Below are 26831 nucleotides of genomic sequence, written 5' to 3'. Positions count from 1 at the left end.
ACCTCGGTTACCTTGTGGCCTCACCGATTGTTTGGAAGTCTTCCTGCTTCTGATGTACTTAAAAAAAATTCTGCCAGGGAGGAGTGGGGAGCCCAGTCTCTCAGTCCTTCTCCCCCCCCCCGCCCCCACTCCACTGCCTCTCTTAAGTTGATGGAAGCATTCCTGGTAAGGATGCGCATGACTGACAGAAGGAGAGTAGTGTGGATGTGAATAGTTTGACTTACGTTTGTAGTGCAGACATGCCCTCAGTCTCTGAGGACCTTGAACTGCTTTCACCAAATGCCCACGCATGCCACCACCCCACAAGACAGGTAATCATAGATGCTGCATTCAGAGCAATAATTTTTACTTCAGCAGGATTTTGTTGTTGTTGTTTGTTAGTTTGTTTGTTTTGCAGGGGGGTGCTTATTGGCCTACATTTAGAGAATTAATGATATGGATGGTGGGATGAATTGCACGCTCAGCAAGTTTGTGGATGACACTAAGATTGCGGGAGAGGTAGATATGCTGGAGAGTAGGGATAAGGTCCAGAGTGACCTAGACAAATTGGAGGATTGGGCCAAAAGAAATCTGATGAGGTTCAACATGGACAAGTGCAGAGTCCTGCACTTAGGACGAAGAATCCCATGCACTGCTACAGACTGGGGACCGACTGGCTAAGCGGCAGTTCTGCAGAAAAGGACCTGGGAATTACAGTGAACGAGAAGCTGGATATGAGTCAACAGTGTGCCCTTGTTGCCAAGAAGGCTAACGGTATATTGGGCTGCATTCGTAGGAGCATTGCCAGCAGATCAAGGGAAGTGATCACTCCCCTCTATTTGGCATTAGTGAGGCCACTTCTGGAGTATTGCGTCCAGTTTTGGGCCCCCCACTACAGAAAGGATGTGAAGAAATTGGAGGGCAACAAAAATGATTAGGGGGCTGGGGCACATGACTTATGAGGAGAGGCTGGGGGACCTGGGGTTATTTAGTCTGCAGAAAAGAAGAGTGAGGAGGAGGATTTAATAGCAGCCTTCAACTACCTGAAGGGGGGTTCCAGAGAGGATGGAGCTAGGCTGTTCTGAGTGGTGGCAGATGACAGAACAAGGAGCAATGTCTCAAGTTGCAGTGGGGGAGGTCTAGGTTGGATATTAGGAAAAACTATTCACTAGGAGGGTGGTGAAGCACTGGAATGGGATACCTAGGGACGTGGTGGAATCTCCATCCTTAGAGGTTTTTAAGACCTGGCTTGACAAAGCCTTGTCTGGGATGATTTAGTTGGGGTTGGTCCTGCTTTAAGCAGGGGATTGGATTAGATGACCTCCTGAGGTCTCTTCCAACCCTAATCTTCTACGATTCTATGAATGTTTGTTAGGTATATCTGGCTCTCGTTTTCCATCTCTAAACTCCCTCGCAAAGCTCCCTGATTTGCTAGCTCCTCTGGTAGTTAGGAGCTGCCTTTTAAAATTTCTGAGTTAGTCCTGCCCCTTCATGAAGGCCTTCAAAAATCACAGCTGGGAAATTAAAGGGAAACAAGCCAATAGAACTTTTTGTAGGCTTCATTTACATTAAGTAAATGTCAGGCTTTAAAGCAGCTGAGAAGATCTTCAGTAACCAGAACATATGGGAAAATGTCCAAAAAATTGAAGCATAGTTCTTTTGAGGAACTAAAATGGCACAAATGTCCATGAACTAATGTATGAAATTAAAGAGTTACAGCTTCACTTTCAGTAACATTTTATAAGTCATCTTTCCCTCTCTCACACTCTCTCTTTCCTTCTCTCTTTACTTTCATTCTATCCATTTTTGCTCATAATCTTTTTTAGCTTTTGTTACCCACCCTGGTTTATTTCTGACTTCTCCATTCTCCTCTAGTCACTGTTAACTGATTATTTTTCTCTCATAGTCTCCATTCTGTCCCCCAATTTTACCCCTTCCCCATTTGCTCCCCCTGGGTGTTTTCCCTCTCAAGAATGTTTTCCTTTCACTCTATCCATTTCTGTTTTTCACCCTTTTTCTAGGACTCTCCCTTTATTCTTGCTTCCTCTGCTCCCTCTGGTTAAACCCACTCTGTCCCTGCTTCTTCCAGTGTTCATTCCCTCTGAAGCACCTGGCATTGGCCACTGCCGTAAGACAGGATACTGGGCTAGATGGACCTTTGGTCTGACCCAGTCTGGCCAAGAAATCTGATGAGGTTCAATAAGGACCTAGGGGTGACAGTTGACGAGAAGCTAGATATGAGTCAGCAGTGTGCCCTTGTTGCCAAGAAGGCCAATGGCATTTTGGGTTGTATAAGTAGGGGCATAGCAAGCAGATCGAGGGACGTGATCGTTCCCCTCTATTCGACATTGGTGAGGCCTCATCTGGAGTACTGTGTCCAGTTTTGGGCCCCACACTACAAGAAGGATGTGGATAAATTGGAGAGAGTCCAGCGAAGGGCAACAAAAATGATTAGGGGTCTAGAACACATGACTTATGAGGAGAGGCTGAGGGAGCTGGGATTGTTTAGCCTGCAGAAGAGAAGAATGAGGGGGGATTTGATAGCTGCTTTCAACTACCTGAAAGGGGGTTCCAAAGAGGATGGCTCTAGACTGTTCTCAATGGTAGCAGATGACAGAACGAGGAGTAATGGTCTCAAGTTGCAGTGGGGGAGGTTTAGATTGGATATTAGGAAAAAATTTTTCACTAAGAGGGTGGTGAAACACTGGAATGCGTTACCTAGGGAGGTGGTAGAATCTCCTTCCTTAGAGGTTTTTAAGGTCAGGCTTGACAAAGCCCTGGCTGGGATGATTTAACTGGGAATTGGTCCTGCTTCGAGCAGGGGGTTGGACTAGATGACCTTCAGGGGTCCCTTCCAACCCTGATATTCTATGATTCTATGATTCTATGATTCATTCTTATGTTCTTAATTCTCAGAAAATCATGAGATTGACACACCGCTCGCCCCCCCCCTCCCCAAAAAGAGATTTTTAAAGAAGATTCTATAATGGTTTCTGGTCTGTCTCTTGGTTTTTAATTTTCTCCTGCCTATCCCCTATATCTGTGTGACAAATAGAGACATCCCATATCTACAGAGGAATGTGACTTTGGCCCCTGTTGCAGGAGCTGTCACTGGGGGGCCCCAATGAGATCTGATTAAAGAGTTTTGTACAAAACGCTCCCTGCTGGTGTAGAGGTTCCAGCTTCTCTCTAAACCCCAAATCCCAATTAATTAATTCTCTATCCCTGCTGCCACCACATCTGCCTGTCCCCCAGCCCAGCAATTACTTCTCCCACCAAAACCCTACATCCCTCCCTGCCCTGCAGTGACCCTCTGCTTCTCCTGCAGCTTCAATGGGTCTCCCTTTCTCTCTCCCCCCCCCCGCCTCCCAAAATCCCTGGTGCTGCAGAGATGGAGGGGGAGGAGATGGAATAAGGAACCAGAGGGTTGGGTACACGGGAGTCCTCCAGGGTCATAGAGACTAGCATGACTGTGGCTAGGGAAGCCCATTTTTTAATTCCCCCCATGTATTAGTGACACTGTCTGACTGAAGATCCCCAGAGTCCTCCTGGACCATAGAAGATAGCGACAAACAGTCTAAATAGCTCCTTGGGCAATGAGATTGGCTTCTCCATCTTGATTACTTGCTTCTTTCTGTGGTTTCACAGTCCAGACATGAGACCCCAAGGACCCTCCAGGGTCATAAAGACTGGAGTTTCCAAGGCTAGAGAGGCTGATTTCAGGGTCCTCAGTGCAATATTCCACCCCCTGTGTCTCAGGGACACAGTCTGAGCTCGGATCCTGCCCCCACCCAGAGCCAGGGGTAGATTCTCTCCCCAGGGACAGAGGCTAGTGAGAAAGTGAAGATTGGGGCCTTGTTATCAGCATTGAAAAATGTCACTTGGCCCCAAACTCCCCCAAAGCTCACCCTGGATGTGTGATCCCAGAGATCCTCCCTTCCCTGCTCTCGCTCAGGTGGGAAAGAGTCTGGAGGGGAAAAGGGTCACAGAGATTAGAGCACAGCGTCTCTGATTTACAACACCAGCCTGGGGAGCTGCTTCTCTCTCCTGAATGCCTGAGAATAAGCAGAGATGCCCTGGCAGTTCGTCCCCCTGGCTGCTGAGACTTTCTGTGGTGGCTGCTTTTTCCCTCCTTCCCAGCTGCATCTCCCTACTCTTCCACACCTTAGTGTGCAGGTGGTTGAAGCCCCCTTGGTGCATCAGAGGATAGCCCTGGATGGTACAACCAGACTCAGAACTAGAGTGACTGGATGGAGCCCACAGTGCTCAGCCAGTGCACGGGGCTGCCCACCCTACATGTCCCCTCTTTTGTGTTCCAGAAGGTGAGGACAATCTAGCCTCTTGCTTCTCTTGCTTTCCTCAACCAGGTCCCGTGAGAAGGCGTTTCCCATCCATCCCTCACAGCTGGCCCTCTGTAACTCATCATCGCCTCTTGCACCACAAGCCTCCCCAGCCACCTTTGACATGCCACCTGTATTGGCTGAAGGACATCCAGCTGGTTCACCTCTGTACCAGTCCCCAAGAACATCTGTACATGCTCGTGCTCCACACCATCCACTTCCTTGCCTTTGTGTTCCATCCTGACTCCAAATGGTGGGACCTACAGGAGAGAAAATGAGGAACTGTGGTGGGCCAGCCTGCACTCCACTTTTGTTCCACAGCCCACTGGGGATATTAGGTGGTGTATCAGCTTGCAGCCCCTTTTCCAGCTCTTTTTGAACCTCTTACTAAAGTTCTGGCTGCAATATTCCCTGCACCTCCTGATGTATACACACCCCATTTGTGACTTCGGAAAGTGGCAAGACCTCCTTATTAATCTCCTCCTGGTGATGGCCAAGATGGCCACACATCACTGCAGGAGGACAAATCTGGAGGGAGGGAGAAGTGCTCTGAGACTGTGGCATGTATATCCATTCCCTTTTAAAATCATGTCTCCAGGCACCGTTCCCCTGGGCAGTGTTCACTGACTCCTTAGACACCTTTGAGGAGCGATGGATGCTCTCTGGGGTTCTCTGCTTGGTGTCCCCTTCTGGCTCCCTCATTTTTAATTTCTGACCTCTCTCCTTGTCCAGGTTTCTCTTTCATTGTCCCAAATACTCCATTGCTCCCTGGGCTTCATGCTTTCTCCCCCTTAGTTGAGGGGACGGGCCTTTAGCTTTGGGAAGGCGTAGATCCACCATGTCCCAGTACATGCAAATAGCATCTCCCTGCTTTTCCTGCTGGAGCTTCTCCTCTGAGGGTTAGAGAGGAAGGTGAGAACCTGAAGTTGCAGGGAGGGGAGTTAGAGGAGGAAGGTAATAGATATAAACCTGGGGGAAGCTCTATACTGAACCTGTCCTTCTCTCCCTGGCCTGGGAGAAGAGAAGGGGATGGGTATTGGGGATGATCCACTCAGGCCAGAGAGTGGCCCCTTCTCCAGCCCAGAGAGCAGGGAGGATGTGGCAACATCACAGAGGGACCATATCTCGAACAGAGGAGAAAGAGAGCAACTCAAATGGGAGATCTCAGCCCAGCCCAGCTGAAGAGAAAGATGGGATGCTGGTGAAGAGCAATCGGAGCGAGCCCCTCACATAGGGGAAAGGAAAAAAAGGTGGCAACCCATCTGAATTTAATATTTAAAGGGCTTACGGACATGTATGGAAATGCCAGGGTCAGCATTAATGACATATCTGTGTTGGTGAGGGAGAGTGTATCTACACAGCAGTTTAAGCCTGGGTCTGAGCCTGGGCTCAAGCCAAACCCTCATTGCATCCACACTGCAAATATGCTAATCTAGGGCTCTGATCCAGAGTCCCAGGACCCTGCAGGTCTGGAGGGTCAGAGCCCATGTTAAACTGGAACCCAGGGTCCAAGCCCTATTGGTTTCCTATGTGCATGCATCCGTGGCTTGACTTGGGTGTAGAAGTCTTCTGGGTGTATCCTATAGTTCCTGGAGGCGGAGGAGCAGTGCTACAGGCAGCCAGCACAGCATGCCAGACACAGCATTACTACCTGGCCGAGAGGTCCCCCTTCCTGCTCCTCCCACAGTGGTGGTGGAAGTTTCTCCTCCATGGTGGTGCACGGAGCTTGCCTGGAGCAGGGAGCAAAGTTAGGAGGTGGGTCATCCTTCCCTCAGCCATACTGAGCCGAGAGCTCTGTCACTTCTTCTCCCTGCAGGGCAGCTGCTATGGTCCCTGCTCTGCTCACTGGCCCTTACTCCAGGCCCTCCTGCCCTCTCTTGGGCTGCAGGTGCAGGGTCACCTGGGCAGCATGCACTATTAGGGTGGTCAGTGGGAGCCAGCACCAAAACTTCTCCGCAGCATCCCAGAGGTCTGGGGGTGTGGTGATGGCAGGGATAAAGGATTCCCCAGGGTTGCTGGAGCACACTGCATCCCAAGCCTTGGGGATAGATTTTGCCACTTTGCAGCAAGCAGCAGCCAGACTGGAATGTGTGTGTGCCTTCCCTCTGACACCTTCATTTTATGTCAAACTTCAAAACAAACTGAAAAAATCAAGCAAGCAAGCAAAAACTCCTCACCTTCATTGATCATCCTATTTGAAAAATTAAGAATTACAAAGTTTCACTGTAATAGTTTGACACCCTGGAGACTGATGTCCTCATTATCCTTAGGACAGGCACAGGGGCATGTTTTTTGCCAATGTGACCGAGCCTAGAGCTGGAGAACCCAGTTATCCGATTAGACAGTAATTCAGTATAATGCCCTTTCAAATGGAGACAGCCACCAAATGAGCTAATTATGCGGCGTATGTACTCATGTGCTCCTTACGGGCACCCGCGTCCCATCAATAGCACGGTCACAGTTAGGAAACAGGATTGGCAGTCGAGTTTCCCCCCAAGTGCAGAAAATTCTTAACCTAGAGTTAAAATGCAATGTTGATGCTCAAGCCCAGGATTCCCTGACAAGAGGTCAGCTGACTCAAATCCCTTACGCTTACATTGCTATGTAGGCCTAGCCTCAGAGTGTTTGTTGGTCAGGGAGAGAGTTTCTGTTCGTCAGTGGGTGCAGGGACTCAACACTAAGGATGGTATCAGGATTGTTTGTGTGATTTCGGCTTGGGAGCTCTTAGTATTTCATGTTTCAGAGTAGCAGCCGTGTTAGTTTGTATACGCAAAAAGAAAAGGAGTACTTGTGGCACCTTAGAGACTAACCAATTTATTTGAGCATAAGCTTTCGTGAGCTACAGCTCACTTTATCCAATGAAGTGAGCTGTAGCTCAGAAAGCTTATGCTCAAATAAATTGGTTAGTCTCTAAGATGCCACAAGTACTCCTTTTCTTTTAGTATTTCATGTTTTTGTTTTTATTTTTATTTTTAGGGGTGTGTGTCATGGTCAGTGTTGGTTTGGTTTGGACATTTATCTAGAAGTTCATGAAAATGTTTTCATAGGATTTTCCTCTTTATTTAATGATAATCTCCACCTGAAGTCTCACCTGGTCTGTGTGATCCTAAGGATTTCCCTCTTATTGTCTCCAGTTCAGATGGCAGAATGTCTGGAGGGGGAAAGGATAAGATAGATGATATTTCATGCTGTCATATTTGTGACATCCTCACTCTTAATTGACATAATTGTATTTTAATTAAGAGAGAAAAACAGTTGAAGAGAGACAGAGACACACCCAGATTTTTAACAAAGACTAATATGAATCATCCTATTTTCTCTTTCATTCAAGCGTCTCAAATCAACAGAACCAATATCCATGAAGCCTCAGAACCACTCAAAGAGACACTATGTGGAAGACAGATTTTCTGTTCCCTCATCCTCCAAACCCAGCTGATTTCTCATTCTCCTTTTGCATTTTGTCATAAGCCAGGCCAGATCCTGCAAAGATTTTAGCATTAATGTAACTTTACAAACATTGGCCTCTTTCACATCAGTGGGATGCTGAGACTTTTCAGGATGAGGAGCCTGAATTGTGAGCTCTTTGGGTCTATTTACTCAGTATATGTACAGAGCTCAGCACAATGGGGCTTTCATTCTGCATAGACTGAAATACAAATAATATTAAAATTATTTCATAAATGCGGAAACTGAGTCAGGGAGAGAATTGGCTCAATGGGCCTCATTCACCCCTGCACTGGTAAAGGGACGGGGGAAACAGTTTGTGGTTCTCCTATTCAGTAGCTGCTGGGGTCAGTGCAGACATTGGCACAGGCTGCGGAAGTCCGGAGGTCCAGCCTGAGTTGCACCTCTGGTCCAGTGGCCCCTAGATGACTTCTCCCGGAGGCAGTGTCAAAGGCACAGCTTTACCCTGGCCACACCCCATTATTCCTGCTCCACCCCTTCCTCCTCTGCCCAGCCCTCGACAACTCCCCTCTCTTCCCTGCTTTCCCGGGACACTCCTTGAGCCTGCTCCACCCCTTCCTCCTCTGCCCAGCCCTCAACAACTCCCCTCTGTTCCCTGCTTTCCCGGGGCACTCCTTGAGCCTGCTCCACCCCTTCCTCCTCTGCCCAGCCCTCGACAACTCCCCTCTATTCCCTGCTTTCCCGGGACACTCCTTGAGCCTGCTCCACCCCTTCCTCCTCTGCCCAGCCCTCGACAGCTCCCCTCTGTTCCCTGCTTTCCCGGGGCACTCCTTGAGCCTGCTCCACCCCTTCCTCCTCTGCCCAGCCCTCGACAACTCCCCTCTATTCCCTGCTTTCCCGGGACACTCCTTGAGCCTGCTCCACCCCTTCCTCCTCTGCCCAGCCCTCGACAGCTCCCCTCTATTCCCTGCTTTCCCGGGACACTCCTTGAGCCTGCTCCACCCCTTCCTCCTCTGCCCAGCCCTCGACAGCTCCCCTCTATTCCCTGCTTTCCCGGGACACTCCTTGAGCCTGCTCCACCCCTTCCTCCTCTGCCCAGCCCTCGACAGCTCCCCTCTGTTCCCTGCTTTCCCGGGACACTCCTTGAGCCTGCAGCTGCTGTGGAGGAGCTAGAGGCACAAGAGGCTCCTGTGCTGGGAGGATTCTCCTGGGTTTACACCTTCCCTACAGCCCCTTTGGCCCACACAAGCTGCCACACGGGGCCAGAGCACAATGGTGAGCTGGGTCCACATTTCAAAAGTGGCCTTAAATTGAGGGTTTACATTTTGGTGCCAACCTTTAGGCCTTGTCTACATCGTTTTGTCGGCAAAAGGCAGCTTTCGTTGACAAAACAGTGGAGGTGTACACACTACAATGCACCTCTTGGTGACAAAACTCTCCTGCTTTACTGACAAAATATAACCACCGCAATGGGAGGCATAGAGATTTTTGCAGCAAAGTTAGATCAACAAAGTGTCAGTGTAGACACTGTGTTTGTTACGTTGCTGTAACTGGCCTCCGGAAGGTATCTCACAATGCCCACCATGACCGCTCTGCTCACTGTTTGGAAATCTGCTGCCATTCATCCAGCTATGTAGACATGTGTCCCTCCCCTTTCAAAGCCCCAGGAAGTCCCCCATACACAATTTGTCTCTCTTTCTCACATACACACTCCCCACACACACAGTCTCTCACACGCTCCGCCAACACATGCTCTCTCTCTCTCTCTCTCTCACACACACACACCCACCCACACCCTGTCACACATGCTTCCCCCACACAAACACACACTTCTGTGGGCTTCTTCTATTACTGTTAGGGTTACCATATTTGAATATTCAAAAAAGAGGACACTATGGCGGGGGCGGGGAAGGGGGTATTTGCTCACCCCACCTGCCCCCACCCGAACTCCACCTCTTCCCCGTCCCCATTTCAACCCCTTCCCCAAAGTCCTCGACTCTGCCCCCTCTCTGCCCCATTGGACCCCCCCCGCTGCTGGCTCCCTCGCCGCTCGCCTCTTCACTGCCCACCGCTGGCTCGCCGCTCGCCTCTTCACCCTCCCCGCCTGCCACTTGCCTCCTCACCCGCCCACCAGCCAGCCACTGGCTCCCTCGCCGCTCGCCTCTTCACCACCATGCCCCACTCACCTACTCACCCCTCCTGCCGCAGGTCGCTCTGGCTCCTAGGATCAGGGACAGCCAAGGGGTCTCCACGTGCTGCACCCGCCACAAGCGTGAGCTCCGTGGCTCCCATTGGCCAGCACCAAAGAAAAGCACCAATGGGAGCTGCCATAGCCACGGAGTGGGGCTTACAGGTGCCGGCAGCACACAGAGAGCCCTCCGCCCCCCCACCCCTGACTCGACCCGACCCTGAGAGCCAGAGGCACCTTCCGGGGGGCGAGGTGGGGAGTCCCAGCGGTGCTTACCTGGGGCGGCTCCCAGGAAGCATCCGGAAGGTCCCTCTGGCTCCTAGGTTCGGGTCAGGTCGGGTCAGGGTGAGGGCGGAGGGCTTGCTGCCCGCTGCCGGCACCTGCAAGCCCTGCCCCCGCAGCTCTGATTGGGCAGGAGGCAGCACGCGGAGACCACCTCCGCCTCTGTGCCTAGGGGCCGCCCACACTGCAGGCTCCTGCCAGCGGGCAGGTGCCGGGAGCTGCCCCAGGAAGCGCCACCAGCCCCGGGACTTTGGTGTGTGTGGTGAGGTGAGCGGTCCCCAATATCGGGACAAAGGGTGTCCCAACCGATGTGGCAAAATCCCAGACGTTTTTAGATATTTAAAAATTCCTCCCAGATGGTGATTTAAGAACCAAAAAGCTGGACATGTCCAGGAAAATACGGACGTATGGTAACCCTAATTACTATTCAGCAGTGTCAGTTTGATCATGTTATCAAGCGTTACTCTAAAAAGTGATCTAAGATGTGTAACTTTTCAGGCACACACAGAAATCATTACAAGGTTCATAGCACAGTGCAAAGAAACAATGCCAGGTTCAGCACACTACAGCAACAAATGTTACTGTGGCTCAGTGTTAAAATGCTCCTTCAAGGCATCCTCCAGCCAAATAGCCCCCCATTGGGCTCCTCCTATAGCCTTGTGTTCAATACAAGCACAATACACAGCACAGCACAATACTGAACAGCAGGGTAGTATCCATGCTTTCTGACAGTGATGGCTGGGGTGCAGGTTGCCAGGGCAGTTGAAAAATAGCTGGCCATACAGTAGGATGCCCATGGAACAATGAGATTGAGAAACCTTCATCATGTGACTCTCTACCTGCCTGCATGAGGCATTGCAAACCCTTCACAAAGCACCTTCTGGCCAGGGGTACAGTGGGATAGCTACCCAGAGTGCCCTGCTGTCTGTGTCAATGCAAAGCTACTATTGTGGATGTGCTTTGCCGACACAAGGAGCACAGTGTGGACATGCAACAGTGGTTTAATTATAGCAGTGGCTGTTTGTTGGCGTAACTGGAATCAACAAAACTCTGTAGTGTAGATAGACAAGGCCTTAGGCACCTGGGGCCCGGAGTTCCTTGGTAATGGGCACCTGCAGATCCTATGGACTCCAGCTGCATGTGGGGCTGCTAAACAGCTCTGGAGCACATGCCCTGTAGTTCTGTAGTTGGAAGAGTGAAACTGAGGTACCCCAAATTTTGTACATTTTTACCTTAATGATTGTACCAAAGTTCACAGAGTGAAATAATGTGAAAGATCCTGGCACCTGGGCCCTTACTTCATCTGCGCAGTTTGTCTGCTTTCTACTTTTTATTAAATAGGTACATAATCTAATTGAACCAGTTGCCCAGAGCCCATCTCCACCCATAGTCCCAGAGACACACCCTGGTTTCCTTTCCTAGATCCCTTCTCAGTACCTTTGAACTTCCACAGAATCTCCGTTAGAGCAATATTTCGCTGGGAGAAATCACTGAGTCTCTTTTCCAGCTCAGGAGAAATCTCCACTGGCTGGAGGAACTTCCCCTTCTCGCACCTGGAGAGGAAGAATTTCATGATATTATGTTTCTTTTAGTGACTCATTATAATTCCTTGCTAGTGGAAGTTGCTGCTCTTATGGGCCTGGAGTTGGAATTCCTCCACTTCTCCCAGTCTCAGAGCAGGCACAGCACTGGCCATGGCAGTGCAACCTTTCCCTAAAGGCCCCATTAATATTCTTCATCTCTAGCCTGGACAGAGCAGATCTGTACATCAAAGGGGAATCATGTTTTCATGACCAATTCACTCCTTCGCCTCCATGCACTAATACTAGTATGTTCCCCTATTTCATGCGCACAGTGCTATCGGATTGTTCTTTCAGGAACTAGATTGAAACCTCAGGGGCCCCCGCCCCCACCAGTTCCTTCCACACAGGTCTCCAAACAGTCCTGAGGTGGCAAAGGCTCTTGATTCCTGCTGTCCAGGGCATGATTGTAACCAGTGCCTTGAGCTGAAAGGCCCATATTGATCCTCAGGGTTCTGAGGCAGCCAATTCCCCAGGGATGTAATATCTCTAGGAAATACTGTAGGCCAGTCTTTCCCACTGAATAGATAATTCAAGAGTCCTGTGTAAAAGGGTGAGGATTAAATGCATAAATGGGAATTACATTCAGAATGTGACCTTGCCCCATATATTTTGCTGCAGTGCCCTGGGGAACTATAGTAAAGAACAGAATTATCAGATACATAGATGAACATGATTTGTTGGGGAAGAGTCAACATGGTTTTTGTAAAGGGAAATCATGCGTCACCAATCTACTAAAATTCTTTGAGGGGGTCAACAAACATGTGGATAAGGGGGATCCAGTGGATATAGTGTACTTAGATTTTCAGAAAGCCTTTGATAAGATCCCTCACTACAGGCTCTTAAGCAAAGTAAGCTGTCATGGGATAAGACGGAAGGTCCTCTCATGGATTAGTAACTGATTAAAAGACAGGAAACAAAAGGTAGGAACAAATTATCAGTTTTCAGAATGGAGAGAGATAAATAGTGGTGTTCCCCAGGGGTCTGTACTGGGACCAGTCCTATTCAACGTATACATAAATGATCTGGAAAAAGGGGTAAACAGTGAGGTGGCAAAATTTGCAGATAATGCAAAACTACTCAAGATAGTTAAGTACAAAGCAGACGGTGAAGAGTTACAAAGGGATCTCACAAAACTGGGTGACTGGCTAAAAAATTTGGCAGATGAAATTCAATACTGATAAATGCAGAGTAATACATATTGGAAAACATAATCCCATCTATAGTTATAAAATGAGGGGGTCTAAATTAGCTGCTACCACTCAAGAAAGAGATCTTGGAGTCATTGTGGATAGTTCTCTGAAAATATCCACTCGATGTGCAGCGATAGTCAAAAAAGCTAACTATGTTGGGAATCATTAAGAAAGAGATAGATAATACAACAGAAAATATCACATTGCGTCTATATAAATCCATGCAAAATCTTGAATATTGCATGCAGACCTGGTCACCCCATCTCAAAAAAGGTTCAGAAAAGCACTACAAAAATGATTCTGGTTATGGAACAGCTTCCATATGAGGAGAGATTAATAAGACTGGGACATTTCATCTTAGAAAACAGACGGCTAAGAGGGGGGCTATGATAGAGGTCTATAAAATCATGACTGGTGTGGAGAGAGCAAATAAGGAAGTGTTATTTATTCCTTCTCATAACGAAAGAACTAGGGGGTCACCAAATGAAATTAATAGACAGCAGTTTTAAAACAAACAAAAGGAAGTATTTCTTCACACAACGCACAGTAAACCTGTGAAACTCTTTGCCAGAGGATGTTGTGAAGGCCAAGACACAAACAGGGTTCAAAAAAGAACCAGATAAGTTCATGGAGCATACGTCCATCAGTGGCTATAAACCAGCATGGTGTTCCTAGCCTGTGTTTGGCAGATGCTGGGAATGGTGACAGGGGATGGATCACTTGACGATAACCTGTTCTGTTCGTTCCCTCTGGGGCACCTGGCATTGGCTGCTGTTGGAAGACAGGATACTGGTCTGACCTAGTATGGCCATTCTTATATTTTTATGAAATGTAGAGTCAATACACTCTCCAAGCCCTTTCAAAGCATCGTAAAGAATGAGGGGAAGTGAAATAGAGCCACATACCTGCTCAAGGTGCTTCTGACATCCTAGAGAGGAAAGAGACAGAAAAACAATTTTAGTCCCAAATGCTGCCCACTGGGGATCCCAGAGAAGGGATTTTGCAGATATGGGAAAGAGAGGCCCTGCCTTGGCCCTAGGGCCATGGATTTGCTGAGTTAATGTCATCTCTAATATAAATGAGTCTGTAATTCTTCAAAGAGAAACAATAATTCACATTTCAGGAATGCACACACTGAATTACACTGTGAACTCTGACTGCTGGTCTCCAGTGCCCATGATTCAGGAGCTGTCCTGTCCCTGTGTTTGGATCAGGGAAGTTTATAACTCAGTCTCACCTGCAGGAATTCACTTGCTGGCTTCTGACACTTCCCCTCCAGCTCACTGATCAAGTTGCTGAGACGGAAAATCTCCTCAGACATTTTAGTGACATCGTCATTCTGTATCTTCACAATCGCCTTTTACAGATTTTCCAGCTGGCCCAGCAGGAGTTGCTCTTCTTCTTCTAGAAACTGCCGCAGTTGCTGAAATTCAGATACAACCTTCTGCCTCTTGTTTTGTGTCTGTATCTATTTTTTTTAAAAGAAAGGACAGGTAAGGGTTAGAGAGAGAGTCTAGGGTCCGTTCATGGAGTGCTGACTGTGCAGGAGAGAGAATTTCTTTGAAAATTCTGTGATGTCTAACGCATGATTATACCCTGTCCTTAGTAGGGAGAGGATTTTCTACCACTTTCCCATTTGTCCCTAATATTTTATCATGGGATGTTTCTATGTCTGACATAGTCAGCACACTGTGTTAAGCCAGACCCAGAGCAGCAGCCAGCAGGACTGAGCACTACATTAACAGAGATGTGAGGGGAGAGAAATAATTAACAATGCAAGAAATGTCTGCAGACTCAGGCAGACAGCACTGCACGAGACATGGTCTGCTCACCTTGGGAGGAGTTTTGTGAAAGACACAAGGGCTAGAAATTAACTCATTAATTGGAATGGAAGCTTAGATTCTACAGAATATGATGTGGTCCTGCTCCTGAGAGAGGATTTCTCAGGGCCGGTTTGTGTAGGTGTGCGAAGACACAGGACTCTAACACAGACATCCATGCTCATGAAGAAACACAAAGCCCACATTCCCCAAGTCCATGGAGGAAGCTGCCTACAAACAGATGTCCTACCAGGTGCACCTGAAAAGGGAAGCCAAGGGGCCTGGCCCATCCACTTTTCACCACAGACCCAGCCCTCTCCCCCTCCTCTTCTCGCCGAGGTCCAGCCCCCCGGCCAGGCTGGAAGCTGGAGCCCGGCCAGGGTAAGAGAGGCCCAGGGAACCCAGGCTGCTGGGAAAAGCCATGGGTGGGGGATCCCAAGACCAGATTCCTAATAGATGGCCCACTGCAAGTCCCTGCAAGTTAATAACAATGGGCACCTACCAGATACTCCAGGCTTTTCCCCTCTCCAGTCACTTTAAATCTCAGAAGCTTTTCTCTCTCTTCCTTCAGAATCTCCAAATGGGCCTGAATCTTTTCCTGAAGAAACAGAAATGATGTTGGGAGGTTTCATTTTGAGAGTGCTTGGGGTGGGGTGGGGGGTTTCCATGTCAAACCGAAGACTCTGTAGGTGACTGTCAACCCTACCAGGTTTATGACATCAGGAACACCAAGGAAATGAAACCTCATTAACAGAGACAGGGAGTGTTTTATATTGAGACTGTTTTGAATTATTTGTCCCCTTTCTCCATAGAATTAAACGAGCAAGAAACTGGAGTCACATGATGGTGAATCAATTAACCTGTTTTTGAGAAGGTTTAACTCACAAAATGATACAAATCCCAGGTGTTATATGCAGTGTTGTATTTGTGTTGGTCCTGGGATATTAGGTGTTAATGGGCCATGGTGGGGAACAAATAAATCTATTTTTGAGAAGGTTTAGCTTACTTTGTGATACAAACAACAGGAACTACCAGGACCATTGAACTTCAGCCCTGAACCCCTGGGGAGCATACTAGTTGGGCAGAACTTGCTTAAGCACTAAAGCAAACCCTACTAGAGATGCTGATTAGTGTTAAGAATGGCTGGAGTTTGACTTAGTGCTGTTCTAAACCCTTTCAGTGGCAATGCCCGCTGTGTAGTTACCCCAGCGTCCCTGGAAAAGTGTCCAGAAGCAGTGGATTCTGCAAGATTTCAAAAGGCTGCACTGTAGGACTAATGGAACCACTCTGGCTGGTCCTTGCCCACACACACAATAAAACAGTTCAGACTGGCACAGGACAGCTCTTCCCAGGTTAGTTTTGCGGCAACCCAGGCTAATGCCCATGGTGTTCGGCATGGACCTACGCTGTCTGGAGCCCTTTTGTGTGTGGACTCAAGCTGCTTGGGGTCCACACAGGGTTTAGCACAGTGACCTCCTCTAATGCAGGCTGGCATCTGAATTTAATCCCTTACGGAGGAACACAGGAATTCAGAATCCCAGTGGGAAACCTCATCTCCCTGCTGGGCCTGAGGCCTTTATTAAGGAGTTGCTATATAATTTTTCATACATTTCTTTTCTTCACAGAGCTGAATGATGCAGATACATCAATAGCTGTAGGAGAGAGAGAATATGTGTGACTGGCAACTTGTGATTAAATGAACCTGCAACTAACATTCAAAATTATTTCCCATTAGGCTGGAGAGAAGTTCCCTACCTTGTATTCCTGGGCAGCCTCCTCTATGGGAACCACAGCGTGAGCTCTGTGAGCCTGGGATCTGTCACACACCACACAGATGGGGGTTTGGTCCTCTTCACAGAACAGTTTGAGAGGCTCCTGGTGCTCATCACACACACTATCCCTTCCTGACCCTGTTCCTGCCTGGAAACTCAGCTGTTTGGCTATTTCTACAACATTTGCCAGCTGCCTGTTTGGCCTGAGGTTTCTCTGCTGAGCAGTTTCTCTGCACTGAGGGTAGGATACTTCCGAGTCAGATCCCTCCCAGCACCGGCTGATGCAGCCTCGGCAGAAATTGTGCCCACAGTCTATAATCACTGGGTCTTGAAAATATTCCAGACAGATGGGACAACTAGCTTCCTCCTGGAGACTTTCCATGGGGTTCTCTGCGGCCATGGCTCCCTCTGGACAGTGTAAGTGTAAGTTTCACTTTCCTGAGCTCAGAAATATGCCCCTCCTGCAAAAACAACTGGGTGTTTCCCTACCTGGCACTGACTCATGCGGTTTGGTGAGCTGGAAGGTGCCAGCTGGTAACATTATAGCCCCAGAGGCTTTTCTGAAAAATGAACCACTAGGGCTCTGGTGCTGCAACCAGCCCCCCCTGTGCTGGTGTGGAGGGTCACTGGGGCTTCACAAAGACACCAATGTCCACCTCTGATGGTGAGCTTGCAGAAGCAGGGTCTGTGTGTTTAAGGAAGGAAATTGTTAAATTCACAGGCTAAAAACTTGGTTAAGTTGGAGTGTTTCCAAGGACTGATTCTCATGCATGCTAAGACTGTTCTGGTTCAGTGTAAAAGGGCCTTGCAGTGTTGCCAACCTTCAGGATTTTTTCATGAGCTTCATGACAGTTGATGTGTTTGTTAGAACCCCAAGCTCCTGGAAGCTTGTGATTAGGTGAGACTCTGGCAACTTCTATCTAAGCAGAGCCCTTATGCCTACAGCCCTCATAATGTATAAGAAAGTTTTAACATAGTGTTATTCCCCACCAACGTGGGCGCAGGCCATGTTCCAGGCACAAGCCATTTTTGCTCAGTTCAGAATTCAGGATTTGCGTTACATTGTGAGTGAGATGAACACACTCAGTGTTGTGTGTAGAACTCTTCTGTCAAAGGCACTTACCTGGGATGGGGCAGTGTCCTATTGCCAGTGAATGATTTTAGAAGTGTGTAGTCAGGAATGGGGTAGGTATTCTCTTTAAATCTGTATTTCCTTCTATGAAGGAGAAGAGAAAGTGCCGACTGGCACAGCAGGGATTAAAGAAAACCTTTGGGTTCAGCTAGCCCTGCCCCGCTATACCTGCAGCCAATGCCAGGCCTGGAGGGAGGAGAAAAGAAGGGAGCCGGCTCCGCCAGGGGATGACTGGTGAGGGGCAGGAGCTCCCTGTTTGCCTGCCTGAAGGGACGGAGTAGCGACTTGCCAGCCAACGCAGCCACTGGAGGCAAGTAAGCCAAGGGGAGCCTGCAGATAAGCCCCAACTGTGGGGCGACTGGACTAGTGGGGCTGTGCCCCAAACTAGAGAGACTTTAGAAGGAAGCAGCCCGAGGAAACTGGTTTTGAAGGCCCCCCCTGCCCCCCCGACAGGGAGAGAGACTCATCTCCTCTGTTTAGGGGTTGAACCACACAGGGCCCTGGGCTGGGACCTGATGGGGGGGGGTGTGGCCCAGATCCCCCTAAGTCCCCTTTGTGCAACTAACTAGCCACTAGTTCATCTGGCCATTGAAGGCTCTATCACACCTTGCTTTTAAAGATTGGGGCTAGGGTGGCCAGGATTTGGCGTAGCTGAGGCTGCCCACTGCTGGGGGGCCTCAGGCACCGAGGCCGTGCGGCCTGCTACTTGGGGGAGGGAGGGGAACGGAGGTGCTGAGGTGGCCTGTCCTGTGCGTGGGGTGGTCAGGGCGGGGGGTGGTGGTGGTTGCATGCCACCCGCCCTGTGCTGGGAGCCTGGGGGGGCACGCACCGCCTGCCCACCCTGTGCTGTGGGGTGGGGGAGCACATGCCGCCTGCTCTCCCTGTGCTCTGGGTTGGGGGGGGCTGGCAGACATGGAGAGGGGGGCTTCGGCAGGGGAAGGGAGCGGGTCCTAGGGGAAGGGGAGTGGGGCTGGCCGGAAGGGGGGTGAAGAGGGGCAGGGGGCTCTGAGAGCCAGAGGGCACTGAGGGGTTAACAGCGATGTGTGAGGGGGCAGGAGGGTGGTGAACAGGGATGCACGGGGCAGGATGGGGCCATGGAGATGTGGGGCTGCTGAAGGGATGCTGAGGGAATACTCAGGAATCAGGGGGCGGGGGAGAATTCTGGGGCTCAGGGGAACAGAGCTGGAATAGAGGGAAACTCTGAGTGGCGGGATAAAGAGAAGGAAAGGGTGGGATGTGTGGAGAGGGGCTGTGGGGAGGCTGGAGGGAGAATATGAGAGCAAGCTGAGACTGGCTGGAGAAGGGAGAGCCGGAGGGTAGAAGGGAGGGGGATGGTGAGAGAGAAAATAGCAGCTCCCCCAGCCCATGGGGTAGGAGAGTTTCAGGGGGGAATCTTTTCCCCTAGAAATGGTCAAACAAGCAGGGGGGGAAGGGTGGGCAGTGGACTTCCCCCAAGGGCTCAGAATTCACTAGGCAAATATCCCGCCCCCCTCCACACACACACACACACACACACACACACCCTGCTCCCAATTTACTCTTTGATTTTTTTCAGACAGACAGTCTCATTATTTGAGAGTCCAACTCCTGAATGTTAAATGTTTGGGGTTGACAGGACAGAACAGGGCCCTGCTCTGACTGATGTGCAGGATTCTGGGTCAAACCAAAGTCACTGCTAGCAACAGCAGGCAGGGAGTCCAACTGGTATTTATTTTGGTTTGGTTCAGTTCGGGTTAAGTTGCATTAAATATGTTCAGTTTCATCGATGGTTCAAGCCACCCAAAGAAACAAAAGTAAAAGTTCAGTTACATGTTCAAATCCTATTTAAATCTCTGTGGAGATAACTTGAAAAAACAGAGCTGCAACTGAAAACTGTTTTAATTTTTGACTATTTATTTATTTTTTAACTTAAACTTTACATGAATTTTCCTAGTGTTTTTGTGTTGTTAAATAAACATCATTTTTTTGATGAACCATTTGTTTGAAAAACCTAAAATAACATCTTGAAACATTTGGTTTGTGATATTGGACCTCTGCAGTAAAAAGATACCTTTGAGGTCTGGAAATTTTCTTTTAAGACTCACTTGTGTTGCTGGAACTGCTGGTACAATTTTTGCTCGTTGATACAGCTTGGGCATGACATTTTTCTGATGTTTTCAATAGATTGGTATGTTTTCTTTCTTATTGATAAGTGGCTCATCTGCAAACGAATCAAGAATTAGCCCAATCCTTTTGGGGCTTTCCTTGGTCCAGATATTGCTTCCGTTTTGGAGATTTCACAAGCTTCAGAAGAAGTTCCAATTCATCTTTCAATTTCAAATGTGTCTGACATTGATTCTAAGATATAATTATTTCTGACTTCTGACTCAAGCCTATCTGCACCCACATTTTGGTGAAATGAAATTTTGCCCAACTCCATGCTTGCCACCCCTTCTCGTCTTTCCCCCCGCCCGCCCACAGATCTGTTACAGTTCAGGTTCAGACAGTGAAACAGTTGATTGCTCCCATTGTGGGAAAATCACCAGCCCATTGTGTATTTTGTTTTCATCTCTCAAAATGAAAATAAGATGACTGTAATTTTTTTTAAATGATGAGCTTAAAAAATGCGAAATCTTAATTTTAACTGGACACTCACACACTCACACACACTTTTTTTTTTTTTTTTCTTCACTTCAGTGCAGGTTCAATCAGTAAAACAAAATTATGGTTCAGGTTCAGCTCCAGTTCCAGTACGAAATCCCGGTTTGAATTAGTTCTCCGGTTCCAGTGTGAGACCAGATGGGCAAATGGGATCAGCATCGGAGCCAAAGGGAGCTGGCGGCAGCTTTCCTGGGCCCAGGGCAGGGAATCGCAGCCAGCTCCGCGGGGAGCAGCCTGAGGCCAAACCCTCCCCCTGCAGCCAGGATGGCACCGGGGGGCACCTCTCCCTGGGGGGATGGGCAGGTCTCTCTTACCTTCCCTCCAAGCGGTGCCCTCCCCGGGAGCAGGGGCTGGAGCCCGGGATGGGGGGTCCTGGCCAGGCTGGGGTCTCTGCACCAGGGGAGGCTCCTGGGGAGCAGCGGGAATGTCACTGCTGGAAATTCCCCTCTCCCGGCTGCAGCCAGGGCCCCGGGGTCCCCAGCAGCAGCCGCCGGGGCTCGGGGATCTTGCAAGGAGCCTGGGCTCCCCACAGCGCCGCAGAGTCACTGCAGCGAGAGCGATTCACTTCCTGCTGCTGGACTGAGTGACCCCAGCGATCACTGCAGCCCCCAGGGACAGTCAGGCCGATGCTGATCTCATTTGCTGGGAGCCAAAGGGCTCCCTTTGGCTTCTTTGTTATGTAACTGCTTATTCATTTCTTTAAGTAGACTTTTGCTTGTTTGGGGGCTTTGGGTGGGGTGGGGAGGCTTCTATTAGGAAGCCTATAATGGCTTCTTTGTACTTGCCCATTCATTTCTCTCACTAGCCTGTTGCTTTTCTTTAAGCAGCCTGTTGCTCGTTTTGCCATTGAAGTGTGTGGCTTGTTTGGGGCTTGGTGAGTGGGACTGGGCGGTGCCTCCGAAATGGGATTGGCTTGCTTTGGGCTTGCTGGGAAAAGGCAGTGCAGATTTTTTATTTTGTGAGACTTGGCAGCCTTTTCCAGACTGCGCTGTGGGGACAGCTGGGTCAACGACACCTGGGGAGTGGGAGCTGGAAGGGGGCTGAAAAGGGGCAGGGGGAGTGTGGGCCAGAGGGGATTGAGGCATGAAATGGGATGTGTGAGGGGGCAGGAGGGAGGGAACAGGGGTGCGGGGCATAGGATGGGATTGGGGGCCATGGGTGCACTGGAGGGAGGATAAGGCAATTCCTGAGAATCAAGATGCAGGGGGAGAATAATGGGGCGGGTGGGAACAGGGCTGGGAGAGAAGGAAAATGTGAATGGGGGACAGTGAGAAGGGAAGAGGGGGAGAAAGTGGGGGGGTGAGACTAGGGCTGGAGAGAGAGTGACAGAGGAGACTGGCTGGGGGAGGGGGAGAGAGGCTAGTGATAAAGTAGAGGGATGGTGAGAGATCCAATGGCAGCTCTCCCAGCCCATAGTACAGGCCAGGGGCAGTAAGAGGGGGAGGGGTCTTCCCCACCCAGCAGCCAGGGGAGATTTTGTTTTTTCTGGAAACGGTCAAAGTGTTGGGGGTGGGGGGGCGGCAAAGGACTAACCCCTATGGGCTCCAAAGCTACAAGGTGAATATCCCCACAGAACTCACCCCCCAACAGACACACTATTGCATTATTTTCTTAGGCCAAAATCATGATTTCTGGGCTCTGGCTTCTGACTGGGACTGTTTGGGGTGACAGGATGGACCAGGGTCCCTCTTGGATTTCTGTGCAGGATTCAGGGCTCAGAGTCACCCCCAGAATAGCAGGGGTTGGGTCCAGATGGGCAAATGGGATCAGTATCTGCCTGGCTGTCCCTGCGGCTGCCCAGGGAGCCCAGTGGGGCACAGTCATTAGCTGCTGCCACCAGCAGGATCTCGGTATTACTTAGGGAGAAGAGGCTGGTGTCTGCCTCTCTCTGGCCTGAAGAAGATCTCTGTGTAGCTCATACACGTATCTCTTTCACCAGCAGAAGTTGGTCCAATAAAAGCTCTTACCTCACCCACCTTGTCTCTCTCTGCTCATGCTATTAGCGCTCTGGAGTTGGTTTCCCTGGGGCAGATGCAGCTCCCTGCACTGTGATCTGGGAACCTGAGCAGCTGCTGCTCCCCCAGTGCGGTCTGTTCTGGGGAGAGACCTTCATTAAAGCTCCCTCCATGCCCAGCCCAGCTGGGGACTTTCTCTGGTGGCTAGAATGAGACCCCTGGGGCAGCCCTGGGCTCTGCTCACTCCAACTCCTGAGCTGAGTTGGAGTAGATCCATTTGCTGCCCCAGGGGTCTCAGAAGATTGCCTGTCCCGGGAACAAAGTGAGGACCAGAGAGCAGAAGCCAGTTTGTGTCTCTTCTGAGTCACTGCTGGAGGGATGCGCTGCCCTCGAGGACAGTGTCAGGGGAATTCCCCAAAGTGGCTCTTTTGATCCTACTCTTTTCTAGCGTTTGCTTCAGAGACTCTTTTCCTGGGAGGGTTCAGAATTCCCACTCTAGCACTTCGAGTGCAGAAGGTGGAGGCCGACAAGGATTATAAAAATTAATACTGGCCACTCCAAGCTTGTATTAAACTCTCAAGTTCACAGGTTTTCTCTGACCTTGGATGGGTTGATGCTGCCACCACCCAAGTGCAAAAAACCCCTTTGAGAATCCAGGAAGGCGCACTTGGGAATTCCTTCCTGTAGGGTACCCTCAACCCCTTAAACCCCCGCCCCCTGGGGAAGAGCTGAGAAAGAAAACAAAGGAAACTAGCTGTTGCCACCAGCTAATTAAACAACATATGCACAAACCTTTTAGGACACAAAAATCCAATCCTGTTCTTAAAAAAAGGTAAATTTTATTAAAAACAAAAAGAAAGAAAATACATTTGGAACTTAGGCTTTTTGCTAGATTTAAAAAAACCAAACAATCAATTACAAGGATTAAGCACCAAGATAGCTCTCTTGAAGTCCATCTTAAAGGCTACAAGCAAAACAAAAGCACCTGGGGTTAGCACAGAGGAGTCCACAAGCCATAAAGAAATAGATAAACCTAAGTGCATCTTTCTAGACATTTCCTGATCTATTACATACCTGGGATTTCAAATGAGTAGTTTCTAGGTATGATCTGATGATTTTTTCATACCTGGCCCAAAGCTTTTACAGCATAGTTCCAGCCCTGTCTCTGCTCCTCCGGAGAAGAACAACAGACAGACAAAGGGGAAGTTTTTTCCAATTTTAAAAAGTTCTGGCCTTCCCATTGGCTCTTTTGGTCAGGTGCCCACTCCCTTCCTTTTCCAGACCACATGACACTAAATTCCATTTTGGTACCTGTGTTTTTCCATGAACTGGGCTGGGAACTTAGCTTGAAACAAAAGGTTTCTGCCATATGGAGAGACTATCTAAGGTGGGGAGTGACATCATGATTTGTCTTCACTCCCCCACAATTCAACACCTGAAAGAAGCTCTGGAAGACAAAGGATTGGGAACAGGGGAGGGGAAGCCAAGCTGCAAGGCACATGTTCCTTGTGCCTTAAGAATGTGCAAGCCTGCTTGTATCATCAGTCACGGGGAGATTTTGCTAATTCATATCTATCTAGTAATTTAGGCTTAGTTTCCAATTTTGTTTATTTGCTAGGTAATCTGTTTTGATCTGTTTGCTATCACATATAATCACTTAAAATCTATCTTTCTGTAGTTAATAAACTTGTTTTATAAGAACATAAGAATGGCCATACTAGGTCAGACCAAAGGTCCATCTAGCCAAGTATCCTGTATTCTGACAGTGACCAATGCCAGGTGCCCCAGAGGGAGTGAACGGAACAGGTAATCATCAAGTCCTGTCGCCCATTCCCAGCTTCTGGCAAACAGGCTAGGGACACCATCCCTGCCCATGCTGGCTAATAGCCATTGATGGACCTATCCTCCATTAATTTATCTAGTGCTTTTCTGAACCCTGTTATAGTCTTGGCCTTCACAACAGTCTCTGGCAAAGAGTTCCACAGATTGACTGTGCGTTGTATGAAGAAATACTTTCTTTTGTTTGTTTTAAACCTGCTGCTTATTAATTTCTTTTGGTGACTCCTAGTTCTTGTGTTATGAGAATAAGTAAACACTTCCTTATTTACTTTCTCCACACCAATCCTGATTTTATAGACCTCTATCGTATCCCCCCTTAGTCGTCTCTTTCCCAAGCTGAAAAGTCCCAGTCTTATTAATCTCTCCTCATATGGAAGCTGTTCCATACCCCTAGTCATGTTTATTGCCATTTTCTGAACCTTTTCCAATTCCAATATACCTTTTTTGAGATGGGGCGACCACATCTGCACACAGTATTCAAGATGTGGGCATACCATGGATTTATATAGAGGCAATATGATATTTTGTGTCTTTTTATCTATCCCTTTCTTAATGATTCCCAACATTCTGTTTGCTTTTTTGACTGCCACTGCACATTGAGTGGATGTTTTCAGAGAACTATCCACAATGACTCCAAGAATTCTTTCTTGAGTGGTAACAGCTAATTTAGACCCCTAAAAAGTATGGCTCTGGTTTGGGAATCCCCCTCACATTCTCAGCCATGAAGACTGATGCAAAGAATTCATTTAGTTTCTCCACAATGGCCTCATCATCCTTGAGCGCTCCTTTAGCATCTCGATTGTCCAATGGCCCCACTGGTTGTTTAGCAGGATTCCTGCTTCGGATGTCCTTAAAAATTTTTTTGCTCTTAGTTTTTGACTCTTTGGCTGGCTGTTCTTCAAATTCTTTTTTGGCCTTTCTAATTATATTTTTACACTTCATTTGTCAGAGTTTATGCTCCTTTCTAGTCTCCTCATTAGGATTTAACTTCCATTTTTTAAAGGATGCCTTTTTGCCTTTCACTGCTTCTTTTACTTTGTTGTGTAACCACAGTGACACTTTTCTGGTTCTCTTACTATGTTTTTTAATTTGGGGTATACATTTAAGTTGAGCCTCCATTATGGTGTCTTTAAAATGTTTCCATGCAGGTTGCAGGGATTTCACTTTTGGCGCTGTACCTTTTAATTTCTGTTTCACTAACCTCCTCATTTTTGTGTAGTTCCCCTTTCTGAAATTAAATGCTATGGTGTTGGGCTGCTGTAGTGTTTTCCCCAGCACAGGGATGTTAAACCTTTACTAGTGTGTCTTTAAGTGAGGTGTTTGGGAAAATCTCTGCTTGGTAAACAAAGGCTGTTGCACATCTTCCCCACATCGAGGGGGGGGAGAATTAATTAATGAGCTTGCATTGTACAGATCCTGTGCAGTGCAAGATGATATAATTCTGGGCTCATACTCCAACAGGGGTGCAAGGCTGGGGAGCTGGGAAAATGGAGGTTGTCTCCTGTTTGTCCTTGCGTGGCTTAGGTAAAGCACTGAGGTAACTCAGTTAGGTGTCAGAGTAACAGCCATGTTAGTCTGTATTCGCAAAAAGAAAAGGAGTACTTGTGGCACCTTAGAGACTAACCAATTTATTTGAGCATGAGCTTTCGTGAGCTACAGCTCACTTCATCAGATACATACCGTGGAAACTGCAGCAGACTTTATATATACACAGAGAATATGAAACAATACCTCCTCTCACCCCACTGTCCTGCTGGTAATAGCTTATCTAAAGTAATCGTCAGGTTAGGCCATTTCCAGCACAAATCCAGGTTTTCTCACCCTCCACCCCCCCACACAAATTCACTCTCCTGCTGGTGATAGCCCATCCAAGGTGACAACTCTTTACACAATGTGCATGATAATGAAGTTAGGCCATTTCCTGCACAAATCCAGGTTCTCTCACTCCCTCACCCTCCTCTCCCCCCTCAGTTAGGTGTGTGGCGTCACCCGCTGTCATGTTGGGTGATAACAGGGCCTGGAGGGGCTGGCTGTGTATCACCAGTAGAGCAGTGTGAGAAAGGACAACTCAGCTGAATTGTTAGGAGGCACAGCAGTTCCAACCACTCCCAGACTACACCCCGGGGAGTGACAACCTCTCACAGCGGGCAATGACCCTAACTCAGGCTGAGCAGAGGGAACCTTTTCCCAGTGCCCTCCCCAGCAATCCTCCCACCCTTTGCCCAGCCCAGTGCTGCCACGCTCTCCCTGCCAAAGTTACCGACTGGGTGTGAGAGACCTTTCCTTCTCCTGCTGCACCTCCCCCTGGCATTTTTCTGGCTCACTCAGCTTCTCTCCCTGGCAGCCAGGCCCAAATGTGGAGCAGAGGGGGCAGGACAGAGATGCTTCTCACGTTTGAGGGTGGCTACTCTGGTTTGCTGCCTTTGTGTATAGAGCCTGGCTGGGGAAGGGGTGGCTCGCCTCCTGTCTCACTGCCTGGACCTGGCTGCCAGGAAGAGGGAGCTGGTTGCAGGACCACAGCCCAGCCTAGTGGTATTGTTTTCACAAGAGCCCCAGGGCTGTAATGTTACCAGGGGGCTCGCTCCAGCTCAGCAAACAGCAGGAGTCAGTTCCAGGAAGGGAAACACCCAGGTGCTGCTACAGGGGGGGCTTGTTTCTGAGCTCGGGAAAGTGAACCTTACCCTGTTACACTGTCCAGAGGGAGCC

The 26831-nt window shown here is 48.9% G+C and overlaps 1 pseudogene; it reads right to left on the bottom strand.

The window, feature by feature from the left end:
* LOC144276251 (zinc finger protein RFP-like) overlaps window positions 1-16959 on the bottom strand; it is a 127169-nt pseudogene extending 110210 nt beyond the window's left edge.
* Between the last annotated feature and the right edge of the window lie 9872 nt (window positions 16960-26831).

Source organism: Eretmochelys imbricata, chromosome 16, assembly GCF_965152235.1.
Source record: "Eretmochelys imbricata isolate rEreImb1 chromosome 16, rEreImb1.hap1, whole genome shotgun sequence".
In the NCBI taxonomy this organism is placed as follows: domain Eukaryota; kingdom Metazoa; phylum Chordata; order Testudines; family Cheloniidae; genus Eretmochelys; species Eretmochelys imbricata.
The sequence above is the reverse complement of the archived record's forward strand: the minus strand, read 5'-3'. Positions and strand labels throughout refer to the sequence as shown.